Here is a 25,512-nt window from a genome sequence, read left to right as displayed (position 1 = left end):
AGCCCCCAGTGAATCAACAGTGACAGCTACTTGCCCTGTGGGTGGCCTTTTCTTCTGTCTTCCAGATCAGGGGCATTTCTGTGGATGAGAACAGATATCCAAGTTCACATAAACAAGGGCTCTGTGCTGTAATGCTGAACAATTAAGCACATGCAGTTTTTACTAAGCCTCTTTAGATAAAACCATAAGATCATGTGCTGTTGGTTTTTCATGCACAAAAGATGTGACGTGTGGAAGAAATGCTTTGGGTGATCCATTTAAATGCTAAAACTGCCACGCTGTCTGAGCTACAGTGATCTTTCATCTAGTTTACATGGTAGATTTTGGAAAATTTGTTTATTGCTTTTATGGCAGAGAGTTAGATGAGAGTACTGTTACTACTACTGTTAAATATAAAAGTGCACTCAGGAGCCAGTTAGCTTAGCTTAGCACAAAGACTGGAAACAAGGGAATACAGCTATCCTGCTTCTGTCCAAAGGTAACAAAATCCAACCACCAGCACCATTAAAGCTGACGAATGAATCTGTTATATTTGTTTAATCCACACAAAAAAGTATAAAAAGGACAATTCTCTGTTTCACTGGGGATTATTTATGTACCGGACTATTCTTTGTTCAGCATAGTAACTTGCTGAATGCTGCTGGTTGCCAAACAATTACACAAAGCCAAGCAACAGCACGGTACATAATCCCAAATGCAGATTTTACACTTCAGTTGTTGTGAACATCAAACAAACAAGATATAACATTTTAATACCCTACCTACAGAGTTAGCTGTTCACGTCTAATTCCAGTTAGCTAAGCTAATTGGCTGCTGGCTGCTGGTTACAGCCTTATATTAATGAACGTGAGGGTGGTATGAATCTTCTCATCTGACTCCACCAGAAAGTGACAATATTTCCCAAAATGTCAAACTTTTGCTTTAAATCACACTGTCTCACTATCAGTGAGGTTTCTATGTGTGGTCAGTGTGCATGTGCTTTCTCTTGCTACATCACAAAGCAGCCACCCTGCTGTTAATGATGCCGGTGGAGAATGTAACGAGCAAGGTGTCAGCCAATTTTGAGCACCAGTAAGATCTCCGGCTAAAACTCCATCCAACTTTCATCCAGTTAGCCAAGGGTTTAAATGAAATTAGACAAAAAAAGGTAATGTATTTATTCTTCACTTGGGCTGAAAAAGATGCTCAGCTGAATTGCTTGATTGAAATTAAATGCAATTGACTGCAGTCCAGCAGTATGCCCTCCTCACCACCAAGCCAAGTTTCCAGTTGTAGAAGCAGCAGGACCTTTGTGTGCTTGCTGAGAGACTGATTGGACTGAGGGCGCAGGGTCCCATCCCCCCATCCCCACAGGCCTGGAAGAGAAATTAGGCTTTGGAGCACTTAGAAGAGGTGGCGGCAGGCTGGGGAACAATACAACCTGGGAACGGCTTGTGGCTCATCCATCTCATAATGTGTCACAGAGCGCCGCTTGTCAAGCCAGGGTGGATGTGCAAAGGAAATATTTGGAGCTAAAAACAATATGACAGCAGAAACTGGTGCTTTGAAATCATCACAATAGTCTGTCATCACATCAAGAGCATCTCAGACATACAGTACCAAGCCAACAGGAGGCGTGCTGTGGATCTGTAGATCAATTAAAGAAATACTTTAGGGAAACGTTATTTGCTTTTGTGCCGAGTTACACAAGAAGATTGATCGTACGCTCATAATTGTAAGGTAAATATGTACCTGGAGCCAGCAACTGCTTAGCTTGGCTTAGCTTAGTTTAGCTTAATACAAAGACTGGAAACAGTGTGAAACAGCTAGCCTGGGCCTGACATATTTACACTTTGGTTTTTAGTAAGGATGTGCACTAATTAGTCATCTTGAAATGTTGGTGGTAGACAGATTTTGTTACCTTTGACTGGTACTTGGACAGAGCCAGGCTAGCTGTTTCCTGTTAAACTGAGTTTAACATTGCAGCTTCATATTTAGCTTACAGACATGAGAGTGGTGTCAATCTTCTTATCTAATTCTAGGCTAGAAAGCAAATAAGCATATTTCCCAAAAATGTCAAATGATTCCTTTAATAGCTCACAGTCTTAGGTGAGCTGTTGCATGTGACACATTTCCTGATCATGTCTACGACTGCCTGATAGAATACCTAACTGTAGGAACCAGGCTTGATAGAGTTGCTAAGTAGAGCAGAATTCCCTATTTGCCTGCATTTGTGGCGTCTCCTGCGTGTGTCATGGCTCGTCGGTTTTAGTTTGTCCAGAGGTACGAGGTGGGCCCCATCAGAGGAGGGAAAGCACATGAACTTTTAAAAGCTTTAGTCCCTCAAGGCAAGTGAGTAAAATGCAGAGGGAGATCTAAGGCGTGGATGCCTGCATGTGTTCTCTCTTTGTGAAGAGCTACGACTTGTTTGCCCTTGAGGGGTGGGTGACAGTAAATGTTAATACCTGCTCTATAAATTATCTTCTCCGCAATAGAGAGAGAGAGAGAGAGAGAGACCAAATTCACTTTACAAAAGGCTTCTGCCTTGAGTCCTCAAAAGGAGCGCAGATGCATAAATTCAATTAAAAATGGATTTCCCATTACAAATGACTTTCACTCGCTGCCATTTCTGAAGATCCACTGATAAGTGATCCATATGCTCCATGACCTTTTGACCCTGCTAAATGAGATGGTACCTGTAACAACACAAATGTAGTAGGTGATATTTAGAATTATGGCCCCATTCATTTTCCAAATAAAGTGCTGCAGAAACGCCCCGTGAATCTAATAGAAGCTCCACAGGAAGACTGCTGTGTGTTCATATAATGTCCACTGAAAGCCCCTCACCAGGGCGTCGTCACAGCTTCCCTGAGCTTTTTAACATACAGAAGACAGTTCAGATGATAGTCTGTCTTCAAGGCCTCTCCTGTCATGAGGGGTAAATCTCTGAATATAGTGATTTGTCAAGCTTTAGTCTCTTGAATATGTAAAATAGTCCCTTCCAGGCTTCTGTTTTCTTAGAAGCAGGCACTGTAACAGATACATAACATGATTACGCTGGATTAACTATTAGCATATTGCTATATGATCGACTATAAATGCGAACCAGTTATTGCCACAGGCTTACAAACTGTGTCCTCATTCTTGTGTTAAAATGTAATGATATGACAGATAGGGCTAGATATTTGACAGGCATCTAATTTGGGGAGAGAAAAAAAATAGCCAACAATCACCACACTGGCAAAAAATCTTTCTTACATTCAAAGATATGTTTTCCAACTGCCTCATGACTGTGGTATGATTTCAGTTTGACTAACTGGGTCAAATCCTTAGTTTGTCCCAAATAAGATGTTTCATAACAATTTAGAACGTAGACTAAAAAAAGTCATTATGTCCTTCCTAATCTAATCTATGTCTGCTGAGGGACATGGATCATGTGTTAAAAAGAATACATTTCAACAATCTATGAATTTTGCCTTTTCATTCGATATTAAAGTCACATTTTTGGCCTGAGAGTGGTCTACTAACCAGATCTGTCAATCACTGTTGATTAATTCTTGGCTCCCTATCAATCTCGTGTTGGAGAAAAATGATTTCTCCTAAGCCGAATGCATGTTGTTGTGTGTATGACTCCCATCCATTCAACAGGGACGGCAGACGACCTTGGCTGGTAACAAGACAATCAAACCACAAGGTGAAGAAACAAACAAACAAATGGGAAAACACAAGTAAACAACCTCCGCAATGATTCAGTAGGGTCTGTGTCATTCAGAGGAAATGAACTGTACTGTGGTGAAAAGTATTTGTTTTCATTTGTTTGTTGTTATTGTGTTGTCTGTTTCTGTATTAATTTGAGTATCACTGCAGTCTACTGTATCTATGTTAGCGACATTCCTGAATGTGCAACAATGCTGTCAGTTGACACAGATCTTTCATTTAAACATGTGCTAAAGAAGAAGTCTCTTTTTTTGATGGGTTTCAGGGCTTTGCAGTTTCTTTTATAGAGTAATGGAAAGATGATCACACGAATCAAGCCAGCCCCTCTGTGATTCCACATGGCTGGCTGATTACCCCCCTTTCTCACTGATGGAAAACACATGGCGTCCACACAGCTTGTTCGTTTCAGGTTTGTAGTTGGTGCGACGTTCAGCAGCGAGAGCACTCCTCGGCCTTGAAGGGCAGTCATCATCATAAAACATGTCCCCTCCGGTCCCCACTTGCCACTGACTGTTATTTAGCTTTCCAATGGAGGCTGGCTGTTCCCTCGGGAAGGCATGAGTTTGCCTGCCAGCAGGAATGCATTGGAGGCAACAGAGGAAGATGGAGGATGGATGGAGGATGGTGAGTTGCTGCTGCTGCTGCTGCTTTTCCCTCTGTGTGAAAATGAGTCCATTAATTCAGCCCCCCCTCCCCTGCCTCTCCCCCAGCCCTCCCTGTGCCTGTTGTCTCTGTTTGTTAGCGAGATGATTCCTTCTGTCATGTCAAAGGCAACATTATCATATTCTTGTTGCCTGGGAAACCAGCGCTGAGAGAGACAACGACTTAAAGCCTTCATGGTGTTTGAAGCTGGTAAACATGAAAGGTTATCCGTGGTGCTATGAGAGTTGGAATCCAAACGTATCTGAAAGGGTCTTATTGTTGGAATCCTTTTTTTTTTTCCCCGGCTCTTCACTTCTGTGAAATTCCCTCTTGGTTGTTTGTTAATAGATTTGGTTAAATTAATACATGGTTTAGAGAGATACAAAGGTAACATGTCCAATTTGCGCTGAAGTGTGAAGCTCAAGTTTTGACCTCTGCATTGTTTTCTTTTATGTAGCTTGAGTATTAACAGATTTAAAAGTGTTGACATTCAACGAGATGCACGTTTGAAAGTCAACCACTATTATTCATGGATGATATCAGTGGCTGCCTTAAAACCATCACTTCCTTTAGTCTGTTCATGAACACATTCACTCTGTAAAACACATACGATTACAGTGTTTAATAGATTCTGCTTCCTAAAGTGGTTATAATAGGCTTCTTTAATCAAACCACGCACTGTCTAATAACACGCCATTTAAACAGGGCTTCTGGGCTGTGAATAACAGCTTTATTAATGTCTAATAAATCGTCGACTCCAGATTTTTTTTCATCATCGATAAGCCATTAATATGAACAATGTTTCACTTACAACATCTCGCTTGCTTTATCTTTTTAGATAAACTCTCTTGTTCATCAGAGAGAGCGACGAATGGCTTTATTTCTGGAAAACATCTGTGGTTCAAAGTTCACTTGGATTGTTGTAATAAAACATTAATTAATGACTTATTTGTGTTTATATCTGCAGACCAGATGGCTCATTCCAAGGTGAGAACCCGCGGGCATTTACTAATGGATTACCAACATTTATACCTGGATTAGTATCAAATAAACACCAACCAATGGGGGTTAGGGGTTTCTTTACGCACAGCAACCTAAAAGTTGTTCTCACTCAGTCTTAAGACTTATCTATAAAGCAAGTAAATGTTTATCAATTAATAATAAAATCATTAATAGAGGATGTCATGTTAGAAAGTTGAGGTCTGAACCTAAAGACAACATGTACTCAGTGCTTCAGTAATGAGGCCTGATAACACTGAGGTGCCTGCTGAAAATAACGCTTCCAGACAACGACTTCCCATCACCGTGCAGCCATCATCAACCAGACAACATCAATTATTACAATTATGTAGCCTAATTATAATGTGAAGATGGTCTATTGGGTATTGTTTGATTTTTTTCCTAGTGCATGTGACAGTTATAATTTAGTATCAGGTCTGAAGATGTCGTCCTGGAATGGCACATGATTCTGTTTGTGCTAACATGAATAACAAATACATCTGTAATGAATCAACTGTAAATAAATCGATGAAAATGTTGATGATCGCTGATTCTATTCACTGATTCCAGTTTGTCAAATGTAATAATTTGCAGGTTTTCTCTCCTTTTTTTTTTTTTTAAACAATCAATGTAAAGTTAGACTGTACACCAATATATTTATTCAGAGCAACCTCACTCTGTGCAACATGTCTATTCATCTCTTTACCTCACCTCACAATGTGCAATACTTTCTAATATCTCCCACTTGTATACTATATTGTTTCTATTTTTTTTTTTATACTTCCTCTACCGTAGATGCACATATTCTTTTATATCACCTCTTTGTAAGTTTCCCCATCTTAGGGCTAGTAAAGGAATATCTTATCTTATTATTTTATTATATCTTATATATTAAACACTGGTTGTCACCTGATTATTATTATTGTTATTATTAGTAGTAGTGGTATTATTATTATTATTATAAGACTCTGGACTCACCTGCTGCAATAATTTACCTCTGTGTAATAATTTGTAATAATTTTTAATACATCATTTTTAAAACTACTATACTTTTATATATTTATATTTTTACTTTTGTGTTTGGAGTTTATTCTTATTCTTTTTGGAGCTGTGTGTAACAAAAGCAATTTCCCCCTGGGGACTATTAAAGGAATTCTGATTCTGATTCTGATGTGGGCTGTCTAAGTGGAGAACCCACAGCAGTGAAATCCCAGTCCACTCTGTGTGCTGGATCCAGCTCCGTGTCTTCAGCCCCGGTGAACTGTGACAGTTCAATCCGACCGGAGCGCCCTGATCCTGGATTTCCTCCCCGCTCCCGCTGCCGCTGGTTGGCTACATTGTATCAGTTCCCACACGGAGAAGCACCGCGGCGCTCATCCAGAAACGGCGAATACGGAGGAATTAACCTGGATGGGAAGCTATTCAATGTGGGATTAATTGGCAGAAGGTCGCGGGAGAGGACCGGACTTGTGTCGGACTTGTAGCCGCACCGATAAAATGCCCTCCGGACTGGGTTGTTTTCGCTGTGGACGGTATCTCCAAGTGTGATGGCAGAAGTCCAGTGAATCGCTGGCCTCCCCTCCTCTCTTGTGTTGGATGTCTTGGGGAGTGCGCTGCCGCTGCTTTCTGGTGCTCCAGATTTTTTTTTTATTATTTTCTAGAGGTTTTATTGTAATTCAAAGCCAATTACTCTGATTTGTTCTTTTTATGGAGTGCACACCACCATGGACAGACCGGGGTATGGAATAGGAGTGGCTAGCTAAGTCGGTAAGTTAGTGCATTTTTCTCTTCTTTTCCCTCCTCTCATTGTTGATAGAGCTACGACTCGTTAGCCATTTAACGTTAGCCTTGCGTGCAAGGCAAGCTGGCTAGCTTTACACCATATAGCCAACACAGCATGCAGCAAGCAAGAAAGCAAGTAAGCTAGCCAAGGCTGACTGCACTCTGAGCTCATTGTTTCACTGTGCCAGCTAGCGCACTAGTCATATTAGCTCATTACAGTCAGCTAAGTTAGCCCTGCTAGCTTCTTGAAGTTCAACTTAGCGTGCAAACATGCAAAACTGGTCACTTTACCTGCTCTCAGCTAAAGCAGTAGCTAACCAACACCTTTTAACTGGAGTTACACAGGCTGCTATCACCTCGAGGAGGATAACCTTTTGTTAACTGTTAAAATAAGAAGCACTTAATTGTCTGTGCTAATAATATTCCTGTGAAGTTGAGTAATGTTTGGAAACATAATGTTGTGAGTTAAAAGCTGCAGATTCCACCAGTGTGGTGGCTACAGTGTTTCTCAAGATGGGTCCTGGGGACCCCAGGAGGGCCGTGAGAGAGAGTGTGTGTGTGTGTGGGGGGGGTGTTTTTAAGACAAACTAACATGCCACTATTTTCACAGAAAGTGAAAATATGTGTGACTGTTTGAACTCAGCGTTTCACTTCCTCTCCTGGTGCCACTGTAACCCAAACACCTCCTGTAAGAAGTGATATCCAGAGTGAAGTCGTCTCCAGTGGGACAAGATCTTATGAAATGGTGGATTGTGGACTAACAAACCACCAGTATGGACTTTCTGACATTTAAAAAAAAAATTAAAAAAAGACCCTGGGACCCTTCTCTCCAGATTCTTTTTGTTGGCTCGTGTTGTTTGGGTCGTCCCCTCTCAGTGAAGTGAGTCATTCAATTAAAGCGCAAATGTTTTTTACAAGACCACAATGGGCTAACCCTGTGCTCTACCCTGCGGTCTGTGCTGCTCCAGAGACTATGACAGCACCACATTAAAGACTGGCCAAGTAGTCTGCTGCACAATACTTTGCATTAGATACAATAACTCCAATTTTCAGAACTACAAAACCTGAAGAATATGTTTCTTCTACTATCCAAGTTCTCTTTAAATGGCGCTGTATTCCAAGAGTAGTTGAATTTTCTGTATTTACATAAGCTAAATGACCGTTTGAGGGGACAAAAGTGCAAAATGTGGTTTTCCTTCCAGTGGACATCTTAATCAAATATGATTGGTTGTTCACATATGGTAATTGTGTTGACTGTCTCTGTTTTTACTATTGCAACTGCTTACTGCTGACAATGCAAATCTTTAAGTCCTCCATCTGCTGTGACTGAATGAGTGGGCATCATCTCAGTGAGTGTTTTGCATTACCTCACAGGGACGTATTTGAGAGAGGGTCAACAGAAAACAAGTTACATTTTACTACAAGTGTACTAGAGGCTGATTCGTCTGTGAATAGCTAACTGCAGATGTATTTGGTTTGGCGTATATGTCAGCCAAGGTAACATTCTGCAGTACAGAAATGCCAGACTATGTTTTATTAATATAGAAACAGTGTTTTTTCCACCTCAGAGCCCTGACAAGTTTATATTTACACCAAAAAAGCCGAACTTAGTCTGTATCTTTGTTATGGTTCTTTCAAAAAGAGAATCCTGAGCAACCTGTCAGTTTGCAATTATTAATTATTTAAACCCCTAAATATCTGTCAATATCTTCTTCAAAAATTAAATTCAATTCAAATTCAGGCTACGCAGTGTACTGCCCACCAGAGGATTGGCTAATTTTGTCCAGAAATGGAGGCGAGAGCTGCGATAAGACATGTTTCATTTTGAAAGGACTGCCAGTTAAGCATTTCAGCTACCAACTTAAATTAACAGCCTACTTCCAGTGTTATTTATTCGGATAAAAGCGCCAGGCACCGAGAGAGAGAAAGGAACCTTTGAAAATTGGGCAGTGAAACATTTTCCTTGTTCCTAAAGAGCGTTGCACATTCCTGGCTAATGCTGCACTCGATGAGTTTGGCAGCTCCATTTGTGCTGGTGACACTGATAAAGGAAAACCTCAGTATTAGTGCAGGCGTAAGATGTAGAAATACTTCACTGTGCTGATAATCCACTTTGCTCCTGTGTGTCATGCAGTAAACATAGCTGATTTGCACCGCGCATCAATGCAGTATTTTAGATGTCAGAAGCTCTTGATATACCATCCCGTTAGATAACAGCAGCATTGTGGTTTTGTACTACTTAAACCTTTGTCACTGAGGTCAACGGGCAGCAGTAGCTGATTTGCTTAAAGTGTAGCCATGGTGCGCTGTAGCAGCCTTTGTAGCCAGACTTGGTTGTTGGTAATGATTTCAGGTGTCATACAGGAAATGGTGTCAACACAGTAGACAAAGGGATCACACACAGAGCTCTCAAGAACACTAAACTAATTGTGTGTGTGGGTGTTGTGCATGTCATTTTCAGTATTTGGGACATTTCAACATCTTATTTAGTTAGCCACAAAAAGCTAATTTGGTCGAGGGAGTTATAAGAAGATCTACTTTACTAGCGCTGCTGTCATTTTTAATTGAAATAATATAGCTGGAAAAATAATTGTTAGAGTACTGGTGTTCCTGTTAATAATTTTAATTGCAAATCTTTTTAACGAGGACATTTCAGCACCAGCTCACTGTTGAAGCAGAGAGCTGGTACTGCTTTCTCTGCAATTTGTCTCCACCTGATTACCTTTTTTTTTAAATATAGTAGTAATTTGTTCTAGTCTTTGTAAGGGTCTTAAGAGCTTTGTTGCAACACACTCAACACATTTTTATAGAATCTGACAGAGCCATCAATTGTGAAGACATTTTATAGTTGTCAGAGGTGTGTAAATGTGTCCCAAGCTTGGATGAGTGCCTACGGTGATCATAAGAGCAACACCACTTGAGGAAGTTCCCATTTCCTTATTTTCCAGTTTGATTTTTGTGATAACCAAGCTGTTGGCACCTGACCCTTTTTTAAAATGTGGGAGCGTGATGGTAAAATGTGTGTGATGACACTGTTGATGACACTTTCACTCAAATGTGTTTCTGTTGACTAGAAAGAAATATCATGTCTGAAGCGCCTCACCCCTTTTTTCTAAATAATATGTTCACATCAGGATGGAAATGTTGAAGAAACAGTGTGGTAGATGAGAATTTAACAGTGTTTGTTTTGAAGTCCAGGGGTTCAGATTAGTCCAGGACAAGGGGATTATGTTGGCTCTGTAAGGCTTCCGTCATCTCATGGCTGCACAACAGCTGATGGCAAAGTAAGACAGGATTTAGCCCATATCCTCGAAGGTAGCTGGTCATTTGAAGGCTTTCAGGTACCGTTAAATTCACTTGAATTAAGCTTTTTAGTTTGGGTGAATGCACACCCCCATATCCACTTAAATTATTGGTTTTTACTTAGGCTAATACATAGAACACATGCTAAATGAGAAGTGCATGAATTCCCCCTTGAGCAGTGGTGAGTCCATATTAAGCCTCATAATGTAGTTAGTGTCATTAGACGGGTTGAGATGAGATGGAGCACCTTTTGTAGCTGGAAACATCATATGGTGTTTCCCCAAGGTTGAGATTTATTTGAAGTGGTCCTCCCTAAGCGGTGGGGGTTGGGCTTGTTTAAGCGCTGCTGGATCAGCTGCATTTAACAGGAAGACATTTAATAAGAAGAAGTGATGCATAAAACATATTAGAGAAATCGGGATTACACAGTCAAATTGTCTGTCCTTTATTCTGAAATCTAATATTAGAATAAGATCTCTGTTAATACAGACGACAGCTGCAACAGTTAGTCATTCAAAAAATAAATAATTCCGTCTTAACATTAAAATATTTTGGTTTTTGGACTGTTAATCACTTGATGGCATCACCTTGAGATCCTTATTTTTAACTGTTAACTGTTTATATAGGCCAACTGTTTATTTGGGAAGATAACTAATTGATAGTCACAATAATCATTAGTTAGTACCCTTAATAGAATACAAGTGCAACGCAATATTCCTCCTATTTCCTATAGATGCGTATTGCACGCTTGGTCCAAAGCAGGCTTACATTAACATGGGTTATGCGCTGTAGATGTGTGGTTTAACATTTGAATAGGTCTGCATTAGAAAAAAACCCACATCAAAGCTTTCCTTAAGTGTTTTCTATCCAGCAGGAACGAAATGCAGAGGTTCAAATGCAGCTCCCAGCCAACCGCAGTGCTTAAGCAGGACGGTGCACCTGAGAAATATTTTTGTGTTGCAGCAATGGCAAACAAGGCTTTTTAATGTTTCTCCGAACAGCTCACTTCACTTGCACACTGACACGATTTCTGTAAATGTCATTAATTGAATCTGCTTATTGCAGTTTTATTTGCCTGCTCAAACATCAAAGCACAGCGCTGTGTTTTTTTTTTTTACTGACAGCTTAGAGTAAACAAAGGATCTGAAATGGATCTGTGTTTCCATAGTCATTATTGATTCAGCTGTCTATCTATACTGTGGACCAGTTTGGACATTTCTAGTGGAGACAAATGTATCTGGGGTGGCCACCAAATAAAATTTTCTATATGTGAACTGTTGTGTAATGTGAGAATATCACCCCCTTCATTTCCCGCTGCTGCTGTTTTGCTGAAAACGCTGACTAGATGTGACAGTTGTCATTTGAACTGTAAGATCGTATCATGGGTGAAAGAATATGCTACTCTGCTTCAGTTTTTATAGTACTGATTGGATTTCTCACCAGTGAATTGCCAATTACAGCAGAAAAGAGCACAGTCGGAATGCTTGTTGCACCGTTGCTGCTTTGCCAGAGACTGGTGATCCATCTTTTCCTGGGATGCGAGCCCAAGTTACACTCAACTCTCCTCCACACAAGCTATAAAGATATTGTCAGCTTTTGTGGCGCAGCAGAGCCTTTAGTGCTGCAGAAATGCTGTCTCATTTGCCTTTGGTTTGAAGTATTGTTCTGTGCGTTCTTAGAAAGAAAAGCCACAGAAATTATGAGTCAATTCAAGCTGATTTTGATAGGTAATTTAGTTTTTATGTTGCTGTAGTGACGAAGCCCTGTCGGATTGCATTAGCATGTTTAACGCGCTATTGCTTTCAGTACTGTCTTCATTCATCCACTCATAAGCAACATGACCTCATTTATCACTCTCGCTTCACTTGTTCCCGACACTGGTGATCTTTTCACTGCAAGTTACTCATGACAATTTTCCATTTACAAATGGCTGATGAATATACCAGTGTAAAGACGTTCTGTTCTCCGATTTGGTAACTTCATTTGTTGACAGAAAGCAGTTAAATTCAGTGTTCTCCCAGATGCTGAAAGCTTGGTTTTTAGCTGTAGGAATGCGTGGCGTTTTATAGATTAAGACACGCATTTCTGAGTTGAGCTCAGTGTAGAGCAAGAAAGGTCTGTGAAGATGTAATGTGTGGGAATTGCTTGGAGCACATCAATACTTCAGCGTAGTGGCAGTGAGTGGGTGGTTCTGAGGCACTGTCCCCGTTGCCCTAATCATACTGCAGAAACCCCTGTCATCTGTAGAATCAAAGAAATACTGTCGTCTCTCTCGGATGATCCATGTGAGTAAATGAGAGAACATCCACAAACGACAAAATTGCTGCAGTCTAAAGTGGAAACTGATGATCAGGTTGAGCTACAATACAAATGTTAATACTGAAGTAGTTGTAGATTTTTTTCAGTCAAAGTGTCGTAATGTTAACAGAGTCTTACTGTCTTGTTTCATCTCACTGCCTGAGCACATGTGGTAAAGATGTGTGGACTTTTACATACATTTTAGTTTAAAACATATTTCCATCAAACCAGCTTCAGTTTATAGACCACTGAGTCGTCATTTCAGGCTCACTGCGATCATGTGTGCACGTCCTTTTACTGAATATAGATAAAGAATCACCTGGGATCGCAGGCTTTACTTGTTTGATTCTCCTAGACACTTAAATATTAAGGGGCTTGTATAGTAGGCATTATGTGCTCAGCTGTTCACTAGTGGAAAACACTGCTAAAGAAACTAGTAATGGATGTTTTGGCACGAGTGCCATCTTTCTTTTTTCTGCGTTACCATTTTTATAAAACTGGTTCACACCTGCATTAGCAGTCACAAGAACTCCCCATTAGATGTGCCAATGTCAAGTGAAATAGTCAGTTTTGGCATGCAGTTACAATCGTATTAGGGCCCTCAAGTTTTGACAGCAACGGTTGGCCAGTTTCCCTCGGCAACCACATTTGGACCAGTGTCAACCATTTTGTGTAGTCTGGTTGCTGTTCTTGGTAACCAACACACTGATTCTCCTCCACCCAGGCCGATATGAATGCTGATGTTGTAAATGGAAATGGCAAAATATAAAAGTTCATGTTAAATAAAAAATCAAACAAAGAACCACATCATTGACAAATTCAGAAGCCAGTTGTTGACACTGTTACTTAGAGGTGTAAGAACTTGCCAATTCACAGAAAATTAATCACCAACTACTTTGATAATCATTTGAGTAATTTTTCGAGCCAAAATGCCAAACGTACGTCGTTTCCAGCACCTCAGATGTGAGCATGTGCTGCTTTTCTGTGTCATGTGTGATGGTGAACTGAACATCTTTGGGTTTAGATTGTTGGTCAGATAAAAGAAGCATTTGGAATATGTTTCTGTGAGCATTTTTTATTAGATAAAATGATTATTTGATAAATTGAAAACGTAAAAAAAAAAAAGATAATCTTTCAGTACCACGAGACATAAGGCAACAGAATGTACAGACGGGGCAAAGCAGTTTAAATATTAATTAAACCGTAAATGGTTAACTACATTGGAAAAATGACAAACATTTCCAGCCTCACCTCATTTGTTGGTTCTCCTGATCAAATCATACGTTACAAACTACAGATCTGAGCAGCCTGCGGGAAGTAATTATTACCTGTCCCTGTTCATTTTCCCATTAATCTGACAAGATTACAGAACCAGTTTTCCTTATTTAGACAGTCATGTCATACTCTAATAAACAGCACTATGCACATTTCACAATTGATCAAGGAAAATCAATAGAAAAATCGCACATTAAAAACACAACTTGTCAGTCTTAATAGTAGAAATCCTATGCAAAGCGTAGGGTAGTGGATCGAGAATGCACTTAAAAACAAGCCAATAAAGCAACACTTTAATCACAGTAATCAGATATTTGTCAGTTGCCAATATTGGAAAAACAGTTGTGACACTGTACAGATCACTCTGTGTGCAGGAAGAATCTTTTTGTTTTCTTTTGGCTTCATTGCCATCAGCATGACGCTTACTGTGCATGATAAAACGTTTGTAGTGGACATTTGTCTAAACAGTCAGAGAAGCAATCTTGAGGCTTAAACATAAGTGGATTGGACTGTCCTGACTGGTTTGGAAAAATATCGGTGGGTAACGTTTCACTCAACAGCTTAAGGCAGATTTATGCCTCTGTGCTGAGATGTTGTGGTATCTCTGTGCAGGGCAACGGATGCAATATGGGCTACATGGAGACCACAAGAATTGTAATTGGACAGCTTTATCTGCTTTGTGTTGTCTCCTACATTTTTCCATTGCTGCAGTATTTGTTGATAGGAAAGATCAGTTTGAAATAAAAATACCCTGTAATCCTCCACAGATAGTCTCCCTCTAACCACAGGCAGCTGTGTGTATAACAAAGGGAGTAAATGAAGGTAAACCCAATTACTTTGGGTAAATAATAAATGCACAACACAGCCTGATAACGTATAATGCATCCATCTAGTGAGGTAGCAGTGCCACGACAGTCAATGGGTTAATTTCTACCCTGAACTATAAATCAGCTCCCACGCCGTAGGCATCCACAGCAGGAACAGTGAAACAACTCGACAGAGTCGTAAATTCAGCTTTAGTGTTATTAGTAGTAAAGTGAAATATTGGGATCCTCCAAGCTGTGAATATATCAGAGATAGATATGAATATGTAGTACGGCACTGCTGAAAAAGATCACTTGTACCATTGTGTAGGTTTAAGGTGAATGGTTGTCTTAGATTGTAGGTGTACCATCCCGTAATCTGCCAAAGAAAAAAAAAAGATTAGATGCCGACATAAAAAGGAGAATACAATGTCTGACAGGCTTCCTGTTAGCTTTGCATTTTAATTTGGCGGGCACATTAAAGAAGATTGATGACGTTGGAGAAAAGGAAAGCAGGCAGGCACGTCGAATAGGAGATGTAGATGGATAACTGAAGGAAAAGAGATTACAATATTTACAGTCTGAGGAAAAAAAAAAAACATGCTACCCTGCACTCTTTCGCCTTCAAGGTGACAGAGCATTTGAGTTCAAGATGACTTGAATTTTTGGAGGTAGATGCACATGTAACCATTTCCTGGATGATCAAACAGCCATGATGGCAGCGACCGTGTAAATAAGGCTGTTGGACAACTGAAATAGGCAAACATTTAACTAACATTAGATCCCCATATTGCTATTTTACAACTTGGAAACAACAGTTTTTTACAGTAGCAGTGTAGTTTCAGGAGTTTAGGACCATGTGAAAAACAGAGTTTTGTGCTGTGTTTAAAAATTATGGGATAATGCAAGCTGAAAAGTGGGAGTTCGCATTGGTGCAATGGTTAAGCAAACATCCAGCATCAACAAACACTATTGGAATAGGAGAAAATATGTTATATCATTGTAATGCACAAGTCTGAATGGGTATTTTCATATTTTCAGTGAAATGTACCATGCTATCCTCCCCTGCCTTGCATACGTTTACTGTCATTTGGAATGCTGACAGCGATTGCGTGTCTACTTAAGTGTCGTCGCCCACTGTGTCAGATGTGACTACTTATTTTGGGGTTTTTATGACCTGGGCTTCAGTTGCGAGATGAAGCTGCATGAAAAGCTGCACAGAAAAACTGTAGTAGAAATAATTGGTCAGTACTGGCCAGTCGAAAACATGCAGTATTCTGTGCAGTCATATGAGCATGTAAATTGCTGCTTGCTGCTGATACCCATCAATTTTTGAATGCGACACTTGTGGCTCTCGGGAGCAGATCACTGTTGCATTGACTCTGGAAAGCTACCATGTGAGAGTGACAACGCTATTTGAAGCTCTGCTTATTGACTCGACCTCTGTTATGCAGCTGCTGGAAGACAGGCAGGCAGTTATTTGAGGTTAATGGTTGTCCATGCCCTTTCTCTAGTTAGATATTCACATGGCAACACCTCAACTGTCCATGGTACAAACAGTAGTGCAGTGTATTAGTCACTCAGCAGTGGCCTGTTGTCCTCTCATAGTTGGACTCCTGACTCTCCACAGGAGCAGTTAGACCAGTGTCCTCTGTGGTGCTTTTGTTTATGTGTTACAGATTTCTGCACAACAGTCCTCTTTATTGTAGTAGGTTAGTAGAAAATTCAGTGTGAATTAAACTAGTTTACCGTTTGAAATGACTGGAGCAGTTTATATGCAGATACCACTAGCTTGACTGAATGTATTGTGTGCAGATGGGTGTTTCAGCTTTCAGAAAGAATCCTGCCTGGCAAGCCGCCCGTGCAGGAATGCATGTAATAAACAATACATAAAAGACTGAAGGAAAAAAATAGTGTCTTTATCTTATTCTGTTACGCACACACAGACCTATAAAGACACGGACAGACACACACACCCAGCAGTGTTAGGCTGCTCTTTAGCCTCAGGCTTTATCCTTTCACAACCCTTCCTTCTCTCACATTTGTCAGTCAGTATTTAAGTAGAAAAACAAGCTTACTTTACCCAACACATTTATTTAACTCCTTCACTGTTTACATTCTGGATTTAGGAGAAAAAAACCTTAATATAACATTGATTGATGCGGAAAAAAATCCACATGGACATCCAAGATTATAACAACTCACAGCTGGCTTAGCAGTGCCAGTATGTGGATGCCTTACCTGAATTTACATTTAATTCAGTTGTATCCACAATGAAATGCAGACCAAATGAAGTTGAGTATTGAGATTTTAGATTCTTGGTTGCACACTATCTTTCTCTTGCACTCTCTTTCTCTCTCATTAAACAAAATTCCCTCCACCAGTTTCAGCCGGAAAGCAAATAGGTAAATGCTTGATTAATGTGGGATGAGGGCAGAAATGGAGAGAGAAACATCGTGCTTGAATCTCAACATGCATGATTTATGAACCAACATGCATTTGCAAACAAACTACATTTTGTAAAATGTAAACCTGTGTCTTCAGCTGTATTTAAATGGCAGCAGTGTTCTGCCGTGAATGAGAAACTGTGTTCAGCAAATAGGACTTAGCTTTAGAAAAGAAGTCTTTTATATTGTGCCTTTGGCACATGGCTATGAAGTATTGCACAGTAAATTGTTTGTTCTGGTAAAGCATAACACCTTGAAACTGGCCCGTTGATTTCTGCATTTTGATCTGGATTTAGTCTCGGGAAGAAAATGTAGCACAACATTGATTGTCCATTTGCTGCCTGAAACCGTACAACCTTTTAATAGAGATTTAACCGTAAGTGTTACCTTTTTAAGATGTGCTGCTTCTGATGTTACTTGTGTTCCATGTTTCTGATACTTCCTCATCTTTACAAGGTCCCCCTGTGTAGTTTGGAATTTTGTCTGCAAATTAGCATTTAAGTGCCTTTTGTCAATGTCATAAAATGTACCCTTTGACAAAGTGTACCTCTTACAAATTCTGGCATATTGAGTGAAAAAGGAAACGTGCATTGTTGGTTTAACTCAGTGGTGTCTTCACATTAGTTAATAGTCTTGACTTGAAGCCTGGTTTCAGTAGAGCTAACTTGAGGCAGTCGGGCACAACGGTCACACTGATTATCTCCTAATGAGAAAGAGTTCAGAGAGTTTACTGACCACCTCAAACCCAGCATCACTGCTGATTCATGCACCTGATAAAATCAAAGGTTCTTAACACTGTAAGCTGAACCAAAGTCTAGGTTATTTATTTTGAACAGTTCAGTGGCTGAAGCTTGAGACCATCCCAGGAAAAAGCCAATGTGGTCCGGAAGAGGAAATGCCCATTAAACTGCATATCCTATCATCTTGCATGAGTACAAGTGAAAATGAAAGAGCAGGGCGAAGTGTCTGTTTGCTTACTAAGTTATATGGACTAGACCTGCTGATTAGTATTATTGTAGTATTCAAGAAATACTCTTGGTGATTTTTTTATCATGTGGCCCTACAGCACTGTTGAGAAATCACTGTATTATTTCAACAGTAGTGTTTCCAGTATTGAGTTCTTGCAGTAGTTGGATAGGAAATGAATTCTGACTAATAACCCTTCTATTATACTTATTTAACAATACTAAACCTTTTTTATCATGATTAAAAATTATATGCAGCAACATTCACACTGACCAGCACGCATCAATATCACCTGCAGTTTACAACCTCCAGAAAATATCACCTTTTAATAACGACCCATGTCTCTCTCACAGCTGCAAATGAGCTCATTTACAATATTTCATTTCTCCAGTAATTATTTCATTAATTGAAATCCTTTTGCACGTTGATATGTTGTGCTTAACTTGCTTTTAATTTGTCCATAATATAATGGGTTGTTCTTGAAAGCAAAGGTGCATTAAATCAGAAATTTATTGGACCGTGTCTATTTAAAAACAAAGCCTGGGTCAGCCTGTGAATTGAATCTCTAAAATTTTGCTGAAGGTCAATTGATGAATAGTGAAATGTAACAATAACTTTATTTATGGTATTTTCATTACAATTACAGTAGTACAATAAACAAACAATTACAGGGCAATAAACAGTAGTAATAACTCAGGAAGTTGCTGCCACTTCATGTTTGTTTAACACTGCCTTTAGTTTGTATTTGTCATCTTATACTTATGAACCTTCACATCATGTCGTCGCCAGATCTTTTAAGGTCTTTTGTGACAAGATGCCAGAATCTTACCAGTTGGTGTTATTGTGTGGACCTCTTCTCATCATGTATGAACACTATTTTGACAGCAAGGTAAGATCGACATTCTAGATCAGTTGTTAAGTGCCAAACACCTTCGCCAAAATGCCTAGTGGTGAGACACCCTGAGGTTTTATTTATATCCGCTCAGAATATATGGCTCTTGAGGGGGTGTAGTTGTCAACAGTCAAGTCAACACAAAGTACTTCAAGTATTCCCTCATCTCCACTGGTACTTTTCCTGCTTTGAATAATTCAGTGTTTTGGTTAATGTTGAAGTTCCTTTCCTTTGTTTTCTATCACACTGGACTTTGAAACCATAAACCCCTTTCATCCAAGTTAGGATTTTATGTCCAAATTGATAGAATCACATTAGTTGGTCATTTCAGCATATCTGACATCTGTAACCCATTCTATAAATGTCTTCTCGTCTTGCTCATCTTGTGATTTTGTGTTTTCCCTTTATCTTTTTTTTTTTTTATAATGTCAGATGATTAAGTAGTTCTTTTTAATGAAACAGTGGCTCTCTGTCTCACTGTCCAGCTCTACTCTTGGCACAGCCCTCACTGCCAGAAAAGGCTCTTTATCATTTGAAATATCTGACATTACCACGGCAGTCATTACTTGGTCCCTTCTGTTCTCAGTATCAGTGCATATCAGATCTTAAATATGCCATTGCATTGTTATGCAGATGACACCAGCTTATACTTAAAGAGCTTCACCAGCAGGGCGACGCCTGGGAATCTTCTGCAGCTAAATGAAAGCAAATCAAAGTTAAAAATCAAATCTCATTCAACCATGACAACTTAAAGAATATTACTTATGGCCAAGACAATTTTCTTGCAATATTGAGATCATCACACAACCTGCCTAGACCTTGTTTTGGCTCTCAGACAGCTGATACACAATGTTTTTTTTATTGTAGTCACTCTTTAGTGTAATTTTCTACCGACAAGTTTCAGTCATTAGGCAAGATGCCAAACCCAAGTAGTGAACGGTTAACAGTGCATTGCTGACAAATACATCAACAAATGTCCCTTTGCCTCAATGATAGCTCCACCAATGTTGCAAGCAAATCTCAGATTGCAAAAACCATAACATAGCATTAATGTGTCTGACTTGATGATCTGCTGCAGCTAACTACTAAATCTTAAATGTAATTTTGGTCAATTGAACTTATTTTTGCCTAGTTTTACAGTAGGTTGCTTATGAAAATACTTGGATATTTCATGATTCTCTGATTAATTGTGCTGATTTAAGTTATTAATTCTTTGGGCAGTTTCATATAAAATGTATTTTTCCAAGAGTTTGAATGCTTGTTGTTGCTTGTCTCGTCACTTGGATTGTCCGATACTTTTGACAGTATATTTCCTGCCATTTGTATACTGTTATTGTGCAGATTGCCACAAAATATATGCAGTAAAACTCAAAGTCATACCTTTCTGAACTAATAAACCACGCCCAAGATAATGAAACATTTGATGTTCTGTTTGTGAAGACGCTACAGCTCAGTGTGTCAGCCATTAACACATGGATGCAAATATATTATTTACTTATGATATTAGCATTGAAAAACGACAAACTAGATGAGTATGAAAAACAGGTCCAACAGTAAATTTACCATATTAATGTTTAACCGCACTCCAACTTGTTGGATGGATATAACAATGTTAGGTTAATTAAGATTGTTTAAGGATTTCAACCTACAGTCTTTCTACTGAGTAATGAAGCATGAAGTCAATTAGCCTACTTTACAGTTGACCACAAACACGAACAACACTGTGAGCCACAGTTCCTGCAGTTACTATATCAACTTGCACTGGGACACAGTGTCTCAATTATTGAATGAAGTAAGCAGAGATAATGAGAAGTGTTTTGAGAAGTGAATCTTAGTGACTGGCTTTTGCAATTCAGAAATCATGACAGAGGGGAATGGCTGAACATGGTAATGGAGCTGCGCTTGTTTCTGCTAGTCCTCTTTGAGTACAGGAAAAATCAATCTGGCACCTTGTCAAGGTTTTAAGATTGGGGCTTCCTTACACTCTGGCCAGTGTGTGTGTTCTTTCATCCTCTGCTTCAACTGCTGTCACAGACAACCCACAATTTGATTATTTATATCTACTCATGGTTAGGTTGCGTTTTCACTAGTCACCACTACTTAGGCTTGACAAAATTGTGATGTCTTTGTGTCACTTATTTTCCTTTTCTTTCAACATATCTTGCGGAAGTTATTTCTAATAGCATTTCATAGGGAACGAGTACTTTGTGACAGGAACTTGCATGTCTGTACTTGCAGCTTGCATGAATGAGAACAAGGTCATTTACTGTGGCAAACATTTCCATTATGAAATGACAGTAAATGGGGCTTTGATTCATGGGAAGAAAATGTTTTGTTTACTTGTAATAATTCAACTGTGATATTTAGCTCAATTTGATTTTAATTCACACAGAGCTGACTTCATCTGTCAGCCACTTAAACCTTCAGAGAAAGTGTTTGTTCTTTCATTTAATCTACTGATATCACTATCAAAGTGAGTGTAAGCTGTGTAGCTAGAAATACTGCTGAGTGATTCAAGATTAATGTTGGTTTACAAGTAGTTTGCCTCACAAAAAAGTTGCAGTTATCCATAGCTGCCCCCACAACATTCTTCTATTCTAAACCGGTGGTTTTTCAACATGCTGTGTAGAACATATATACAAATACTAAGCAAGTAGCTCTTTATTTATGTGTACAGCCTTCAGTTGAATTTGTTGGCAGTCACCTTCCCACAATTGGACATGTCAGCTCGCTCCAGCCCCCACATTTTCCTCATTATTGTACTTATCTGTCTGCATAATAAAAGAAAATAAATTGCTCTAATAACATTTGTTTTGAATTTGTCTCTTCAAACTCTGTGCCTGACTAAATTCTTCCAATGCCTCTGGACTGGTTTACTTACATAAACGGTTACAAAAAGTTTATCTTTAAAACTAAAACATTAATCACAGGTCAAGTGTCTATACTAGAATAAAATGGTGTAGTCATAACAGTCAAAAGGTGGAGTCTGCACTTGCACAGCTGCTTGTGTTTGATTTGTGTTTCTGCAAGTGGCAATTTTAAGGAACAACTGCGAGAAAATGTTGGCACCCATGAGTCCTGTGTTTGTAGGCTGAGTATTCTCAAGGACACAATATGATTACATTTCTTTGCTACTGAGCCATTATATAGAATAAAGTGAACACTAATTTGAAGTGCAGTTAATCAGATTGGAGGGTTCAGGACTGAGCCAAAGGACAGAACTGTTAAACAGTGTCTGGCAGTCTGTTATGTTTTATGGTTGCAGTGTGTTTATTGGCCTAGAAAATGATATGAAGTGATGGCTACGTTTGGTTCTGGCACAACTCTGTAGTTACATTTTTATAATGATCAGACACTCTTCCATTTACATATTTATTTGAATATAATCTGTACTGTAGTCAGCCTCAGCATCCCCTGACATTAGATCTTACTGGCTGTTCGAATGAGTAGTATGTAACATGAAAAATGTCAATTATATAAGAAGGTTTCCGCGATTCATTTCACGATATTCATCACAATGGTTATGTTTACCACTGCCTTTTATTAAATCATATTTGGGACTATTTATTCATATCTTGCACTGCACTGTATGCATTGTGATTTTTATTCTACTGTTTGATTTGTCTGTTTTTAGCCAAAGGTGCTATATAAATAAACTTGTCTTGCCTCACATAGCGTTTGCTAAATTGGATAACAACGTATAAACACTTTATATGAAGCACCCAGACACCTAGCAGCAGAGGTCTTTGTTCATTATAAAGTCATTTTCTGTCAAAAACAACCATGCCTATGGCAGTAGATTAGCAGGGATGATATGAAAACAGATTGGTGTCAGTGCTTGTAGATTATATACATTACAGTATATACTCGTTAGTGCCGCCCTATTTAACATCCAGCGAGCATCTTGGTAACATACACGTCCTGTTTGCGCACAAAACAGGAGGAATGGGTTAAACCTAGTCCTAGCTTGGCTGGTGTGCCAGATAATTTGTTCCACAGAATCATCTGGAAAGTCGTCCATACAAACTGTTTGGCAGGTGATTGGATGAACCAGCTGTCTATCACTGTCAAACACAGGCCAACTGCAACAATCAGATCGAGACATTAAACAGAGTTAAACCGCTTGCTGAAGCCAGTTGGGAAACGTGCTGTTCTTTGTTCTTTTTTCATAGAAGAAAAACTCTCCAGATGTAATTGATGCTTTGGAAGCATCTATGCTTACCTATTTAGGGGGTGTCATTGTTTTCGAACGACCAGTTTCTTCTCACTGTTGTCGCACGGAAACCTCGCCCATAACTTTGTGCTGATTGGTCCTAACCACTATGGTTTGGTCACAAATGCATAACACTGAGCTTGGCAAGATGGATATTATGTGTGAAGGCTTTTTCGCGAATCGAGCTTCCTCAAAAGGTAACTTTAGTCCTCAGTGAGCTGTTGGTTTTCACACCAAAAACTGAGCTTTTCAAACAACACACTTTAGTTTCCATAAATTTGGATTTTGTAAACACTGTAATATGCCTGTTCAGACATGGCGAGGAGTCTTTGCCTGGTTAACAGGTAGCATTTAGAAAGCGTTTTTATAATGCCTAACCCTCTTTACTGGAAAACTACCATGAAGCATCATACGGTTTGAGGCAGCATAGTGTAAGAGCTTTGTTTTTTGCTGCATCACACCAGAGCCTGGACATTAAAGCTTAAACAGCCAGAGAGCAATCTGCATATTTCACACTTCTTTGGTTACTGATCTGAGTCATACAGCTGCCAGTCCAAGAGATGCAGAAAGCTGCTGCAGTCAGGGGAAAAAAATAACCAATGATAATAATGGGAATATTAAAATTAAACCCTTTTTATGTGTTTAAGGAGTATTAACCAAAAGTGACCTCATTTAGTTCCTAATTTAACTTTCCTCCATGTACTACCAACAAAATCATCTTTGCAAAGTATGCATAGTGTATGTATGACATTCTTTGAGCCTCAGTGAGGTGGCACTTTGCCATTGACATATTTACTGATAAAGGTGCTGGCTGACCCACAGACTCATGATTCCCATCACCTGGATTGGCTGGCTACATTTCTATTTTGGTAATCAGCTCAAGCCCACAATCCAATTACATGGAGGTTACTGTGGGTCTCTCTGGATGGGGACCTGCCTTTTTAAATGACCCGTAGAGAAAAGGATGTGCACTGACAGACTCACATTCAATTCAAGTTTGTTGTCTACTGGTTGTGTTAGTGCTGCAACTGCTTTTTAATTTGTAAACAGAAGGAATAGCAGATTGACTTTGTAACCACTAAAACTCCAATGATTTAGTTGGTTAATCGATTAGTTGTTGACTATTACTATACTATTATACTAATATACTATATTACTATTAGTAATCGCTGAATTGTTTTGAATCATTTTTAATGAAAAATTTCAAAATTGTTTGACTCCAGACTTTAATATTTTCTGTTGTTTTTTTTTTTTGGTTTATGACCGTAAACTTAATATCTTTGTACTGTGGACTAAAAAAGACATTTGAGGACATCACCTTGGCCTATGGGAGCCACAGACCAACATTTTATGGACCAAGCAACTAATTGATTAATCAAGAAAATATTCAACAGATTGTTTTTGAAAATAATCATTAGCTGCACCATATAAGTGGGCAATGCAGATCTTCTTGTACACTTTATTGTCAACAAACCCAAACCTTCTCTGTTTAAAAGAGAACGAAATTGACAGAAAATAAACAAACCGCCTGTTTGCCATTTGATTTATTATTTTAGATATGTTTGGGGTGTTGGCCCAACCCCAGTGCTCCTGGATATCCCTCACTGCTCAACCAGTCAGCACTTGTTTGATGCACAGAGCCACAGTTATGCAGGGTATGTAGCTGGGATTTCTGAGCTACGACACACCAGACTCCTCTGCAAGACAATTTAAAGTAACTCTGCAGAGGCATATTTCAGCCCTTAATGAGATTTGGAGTTTTGGGAGCAAAGATGAGAAAATAATTATTATGACCACATACGCACCTCAGTAAAAAAAAATCAAAACATTGTAGCATAGTGTAATATTTTTATGATTGTAATTATAGCAGGAGCAACAACAACAAACAAAAGCCTGGCCCCAGTGGCATGCCTATGAGTACGCATTTAGTGGAACAAAAGCAATGCTCATGACATGTATAGTTCTGGATGAAGGTATTTTCCAAAAACTTGGACTTTCCTATAATGAAAAAAAGTGATTTCTGTCATTAAAGGAGCTACGTTTTAATACTGCCCAAAGATTTTCATCTCACATTAGTAATTATTGTGATAATATCATGTACCGAGATTGTTCTGGCCTAGATAATCATACTGTGAAATTTTCATGTCACCACATGCCTAATTTGAGGGCATATCTCATTTATGCCTGAGCTGAGAA

General features: G+C 39.2%; 1 protein-coding gene across 3 annotated transcripts in view; it reads left to right on the top strand.

Moving 5' to 3' along the window:
• The first annotated feature begins 6,632 nt into the window (after positions 1-6,632).
• Positions 6,633-25,512, top strand: part of znf609b (zinc finger protein 609b) — a 72,339-nt gene continuing 53,459 nt past the window's right edge. The window contains exons 1-2 of one of the 3 annotated variants that reach the window (XM_070849430.1): positions 6,633-6,966; positions 7,070-7,104. The gene's annotated coding sequence lies outside the window, so the exon portion shown is untranslated. Of the gene's footprint in view, positions 7,105-25,512 lie in introns of all 3 variants that reach the window. The other 2 variants (XM_070849354.1, XM_070849509.1) reach the window with 2 other exon arrangements.

Source organism: Pempheris klunzingeri, chromosome 1 (assembly GCF_042242105.1).
Source record: "Pempheris klunzingeri isolate RE-2024b chromosome 1, fPemKlu1.hap1, whole genome shotgun sequence".
Taxonomy (NCBI): domain Eukaryota; kingdom Metazoa; phylum Chordata; class Actinopteri; order Acropomatiformes; family Pempheridae; genus Pempheris; species Pempheris klunzingeri.
Note: the sequence above shows the minus strand (reverse complement) of the source record. Positions and strands in the feature narration are given on the sequence as shown.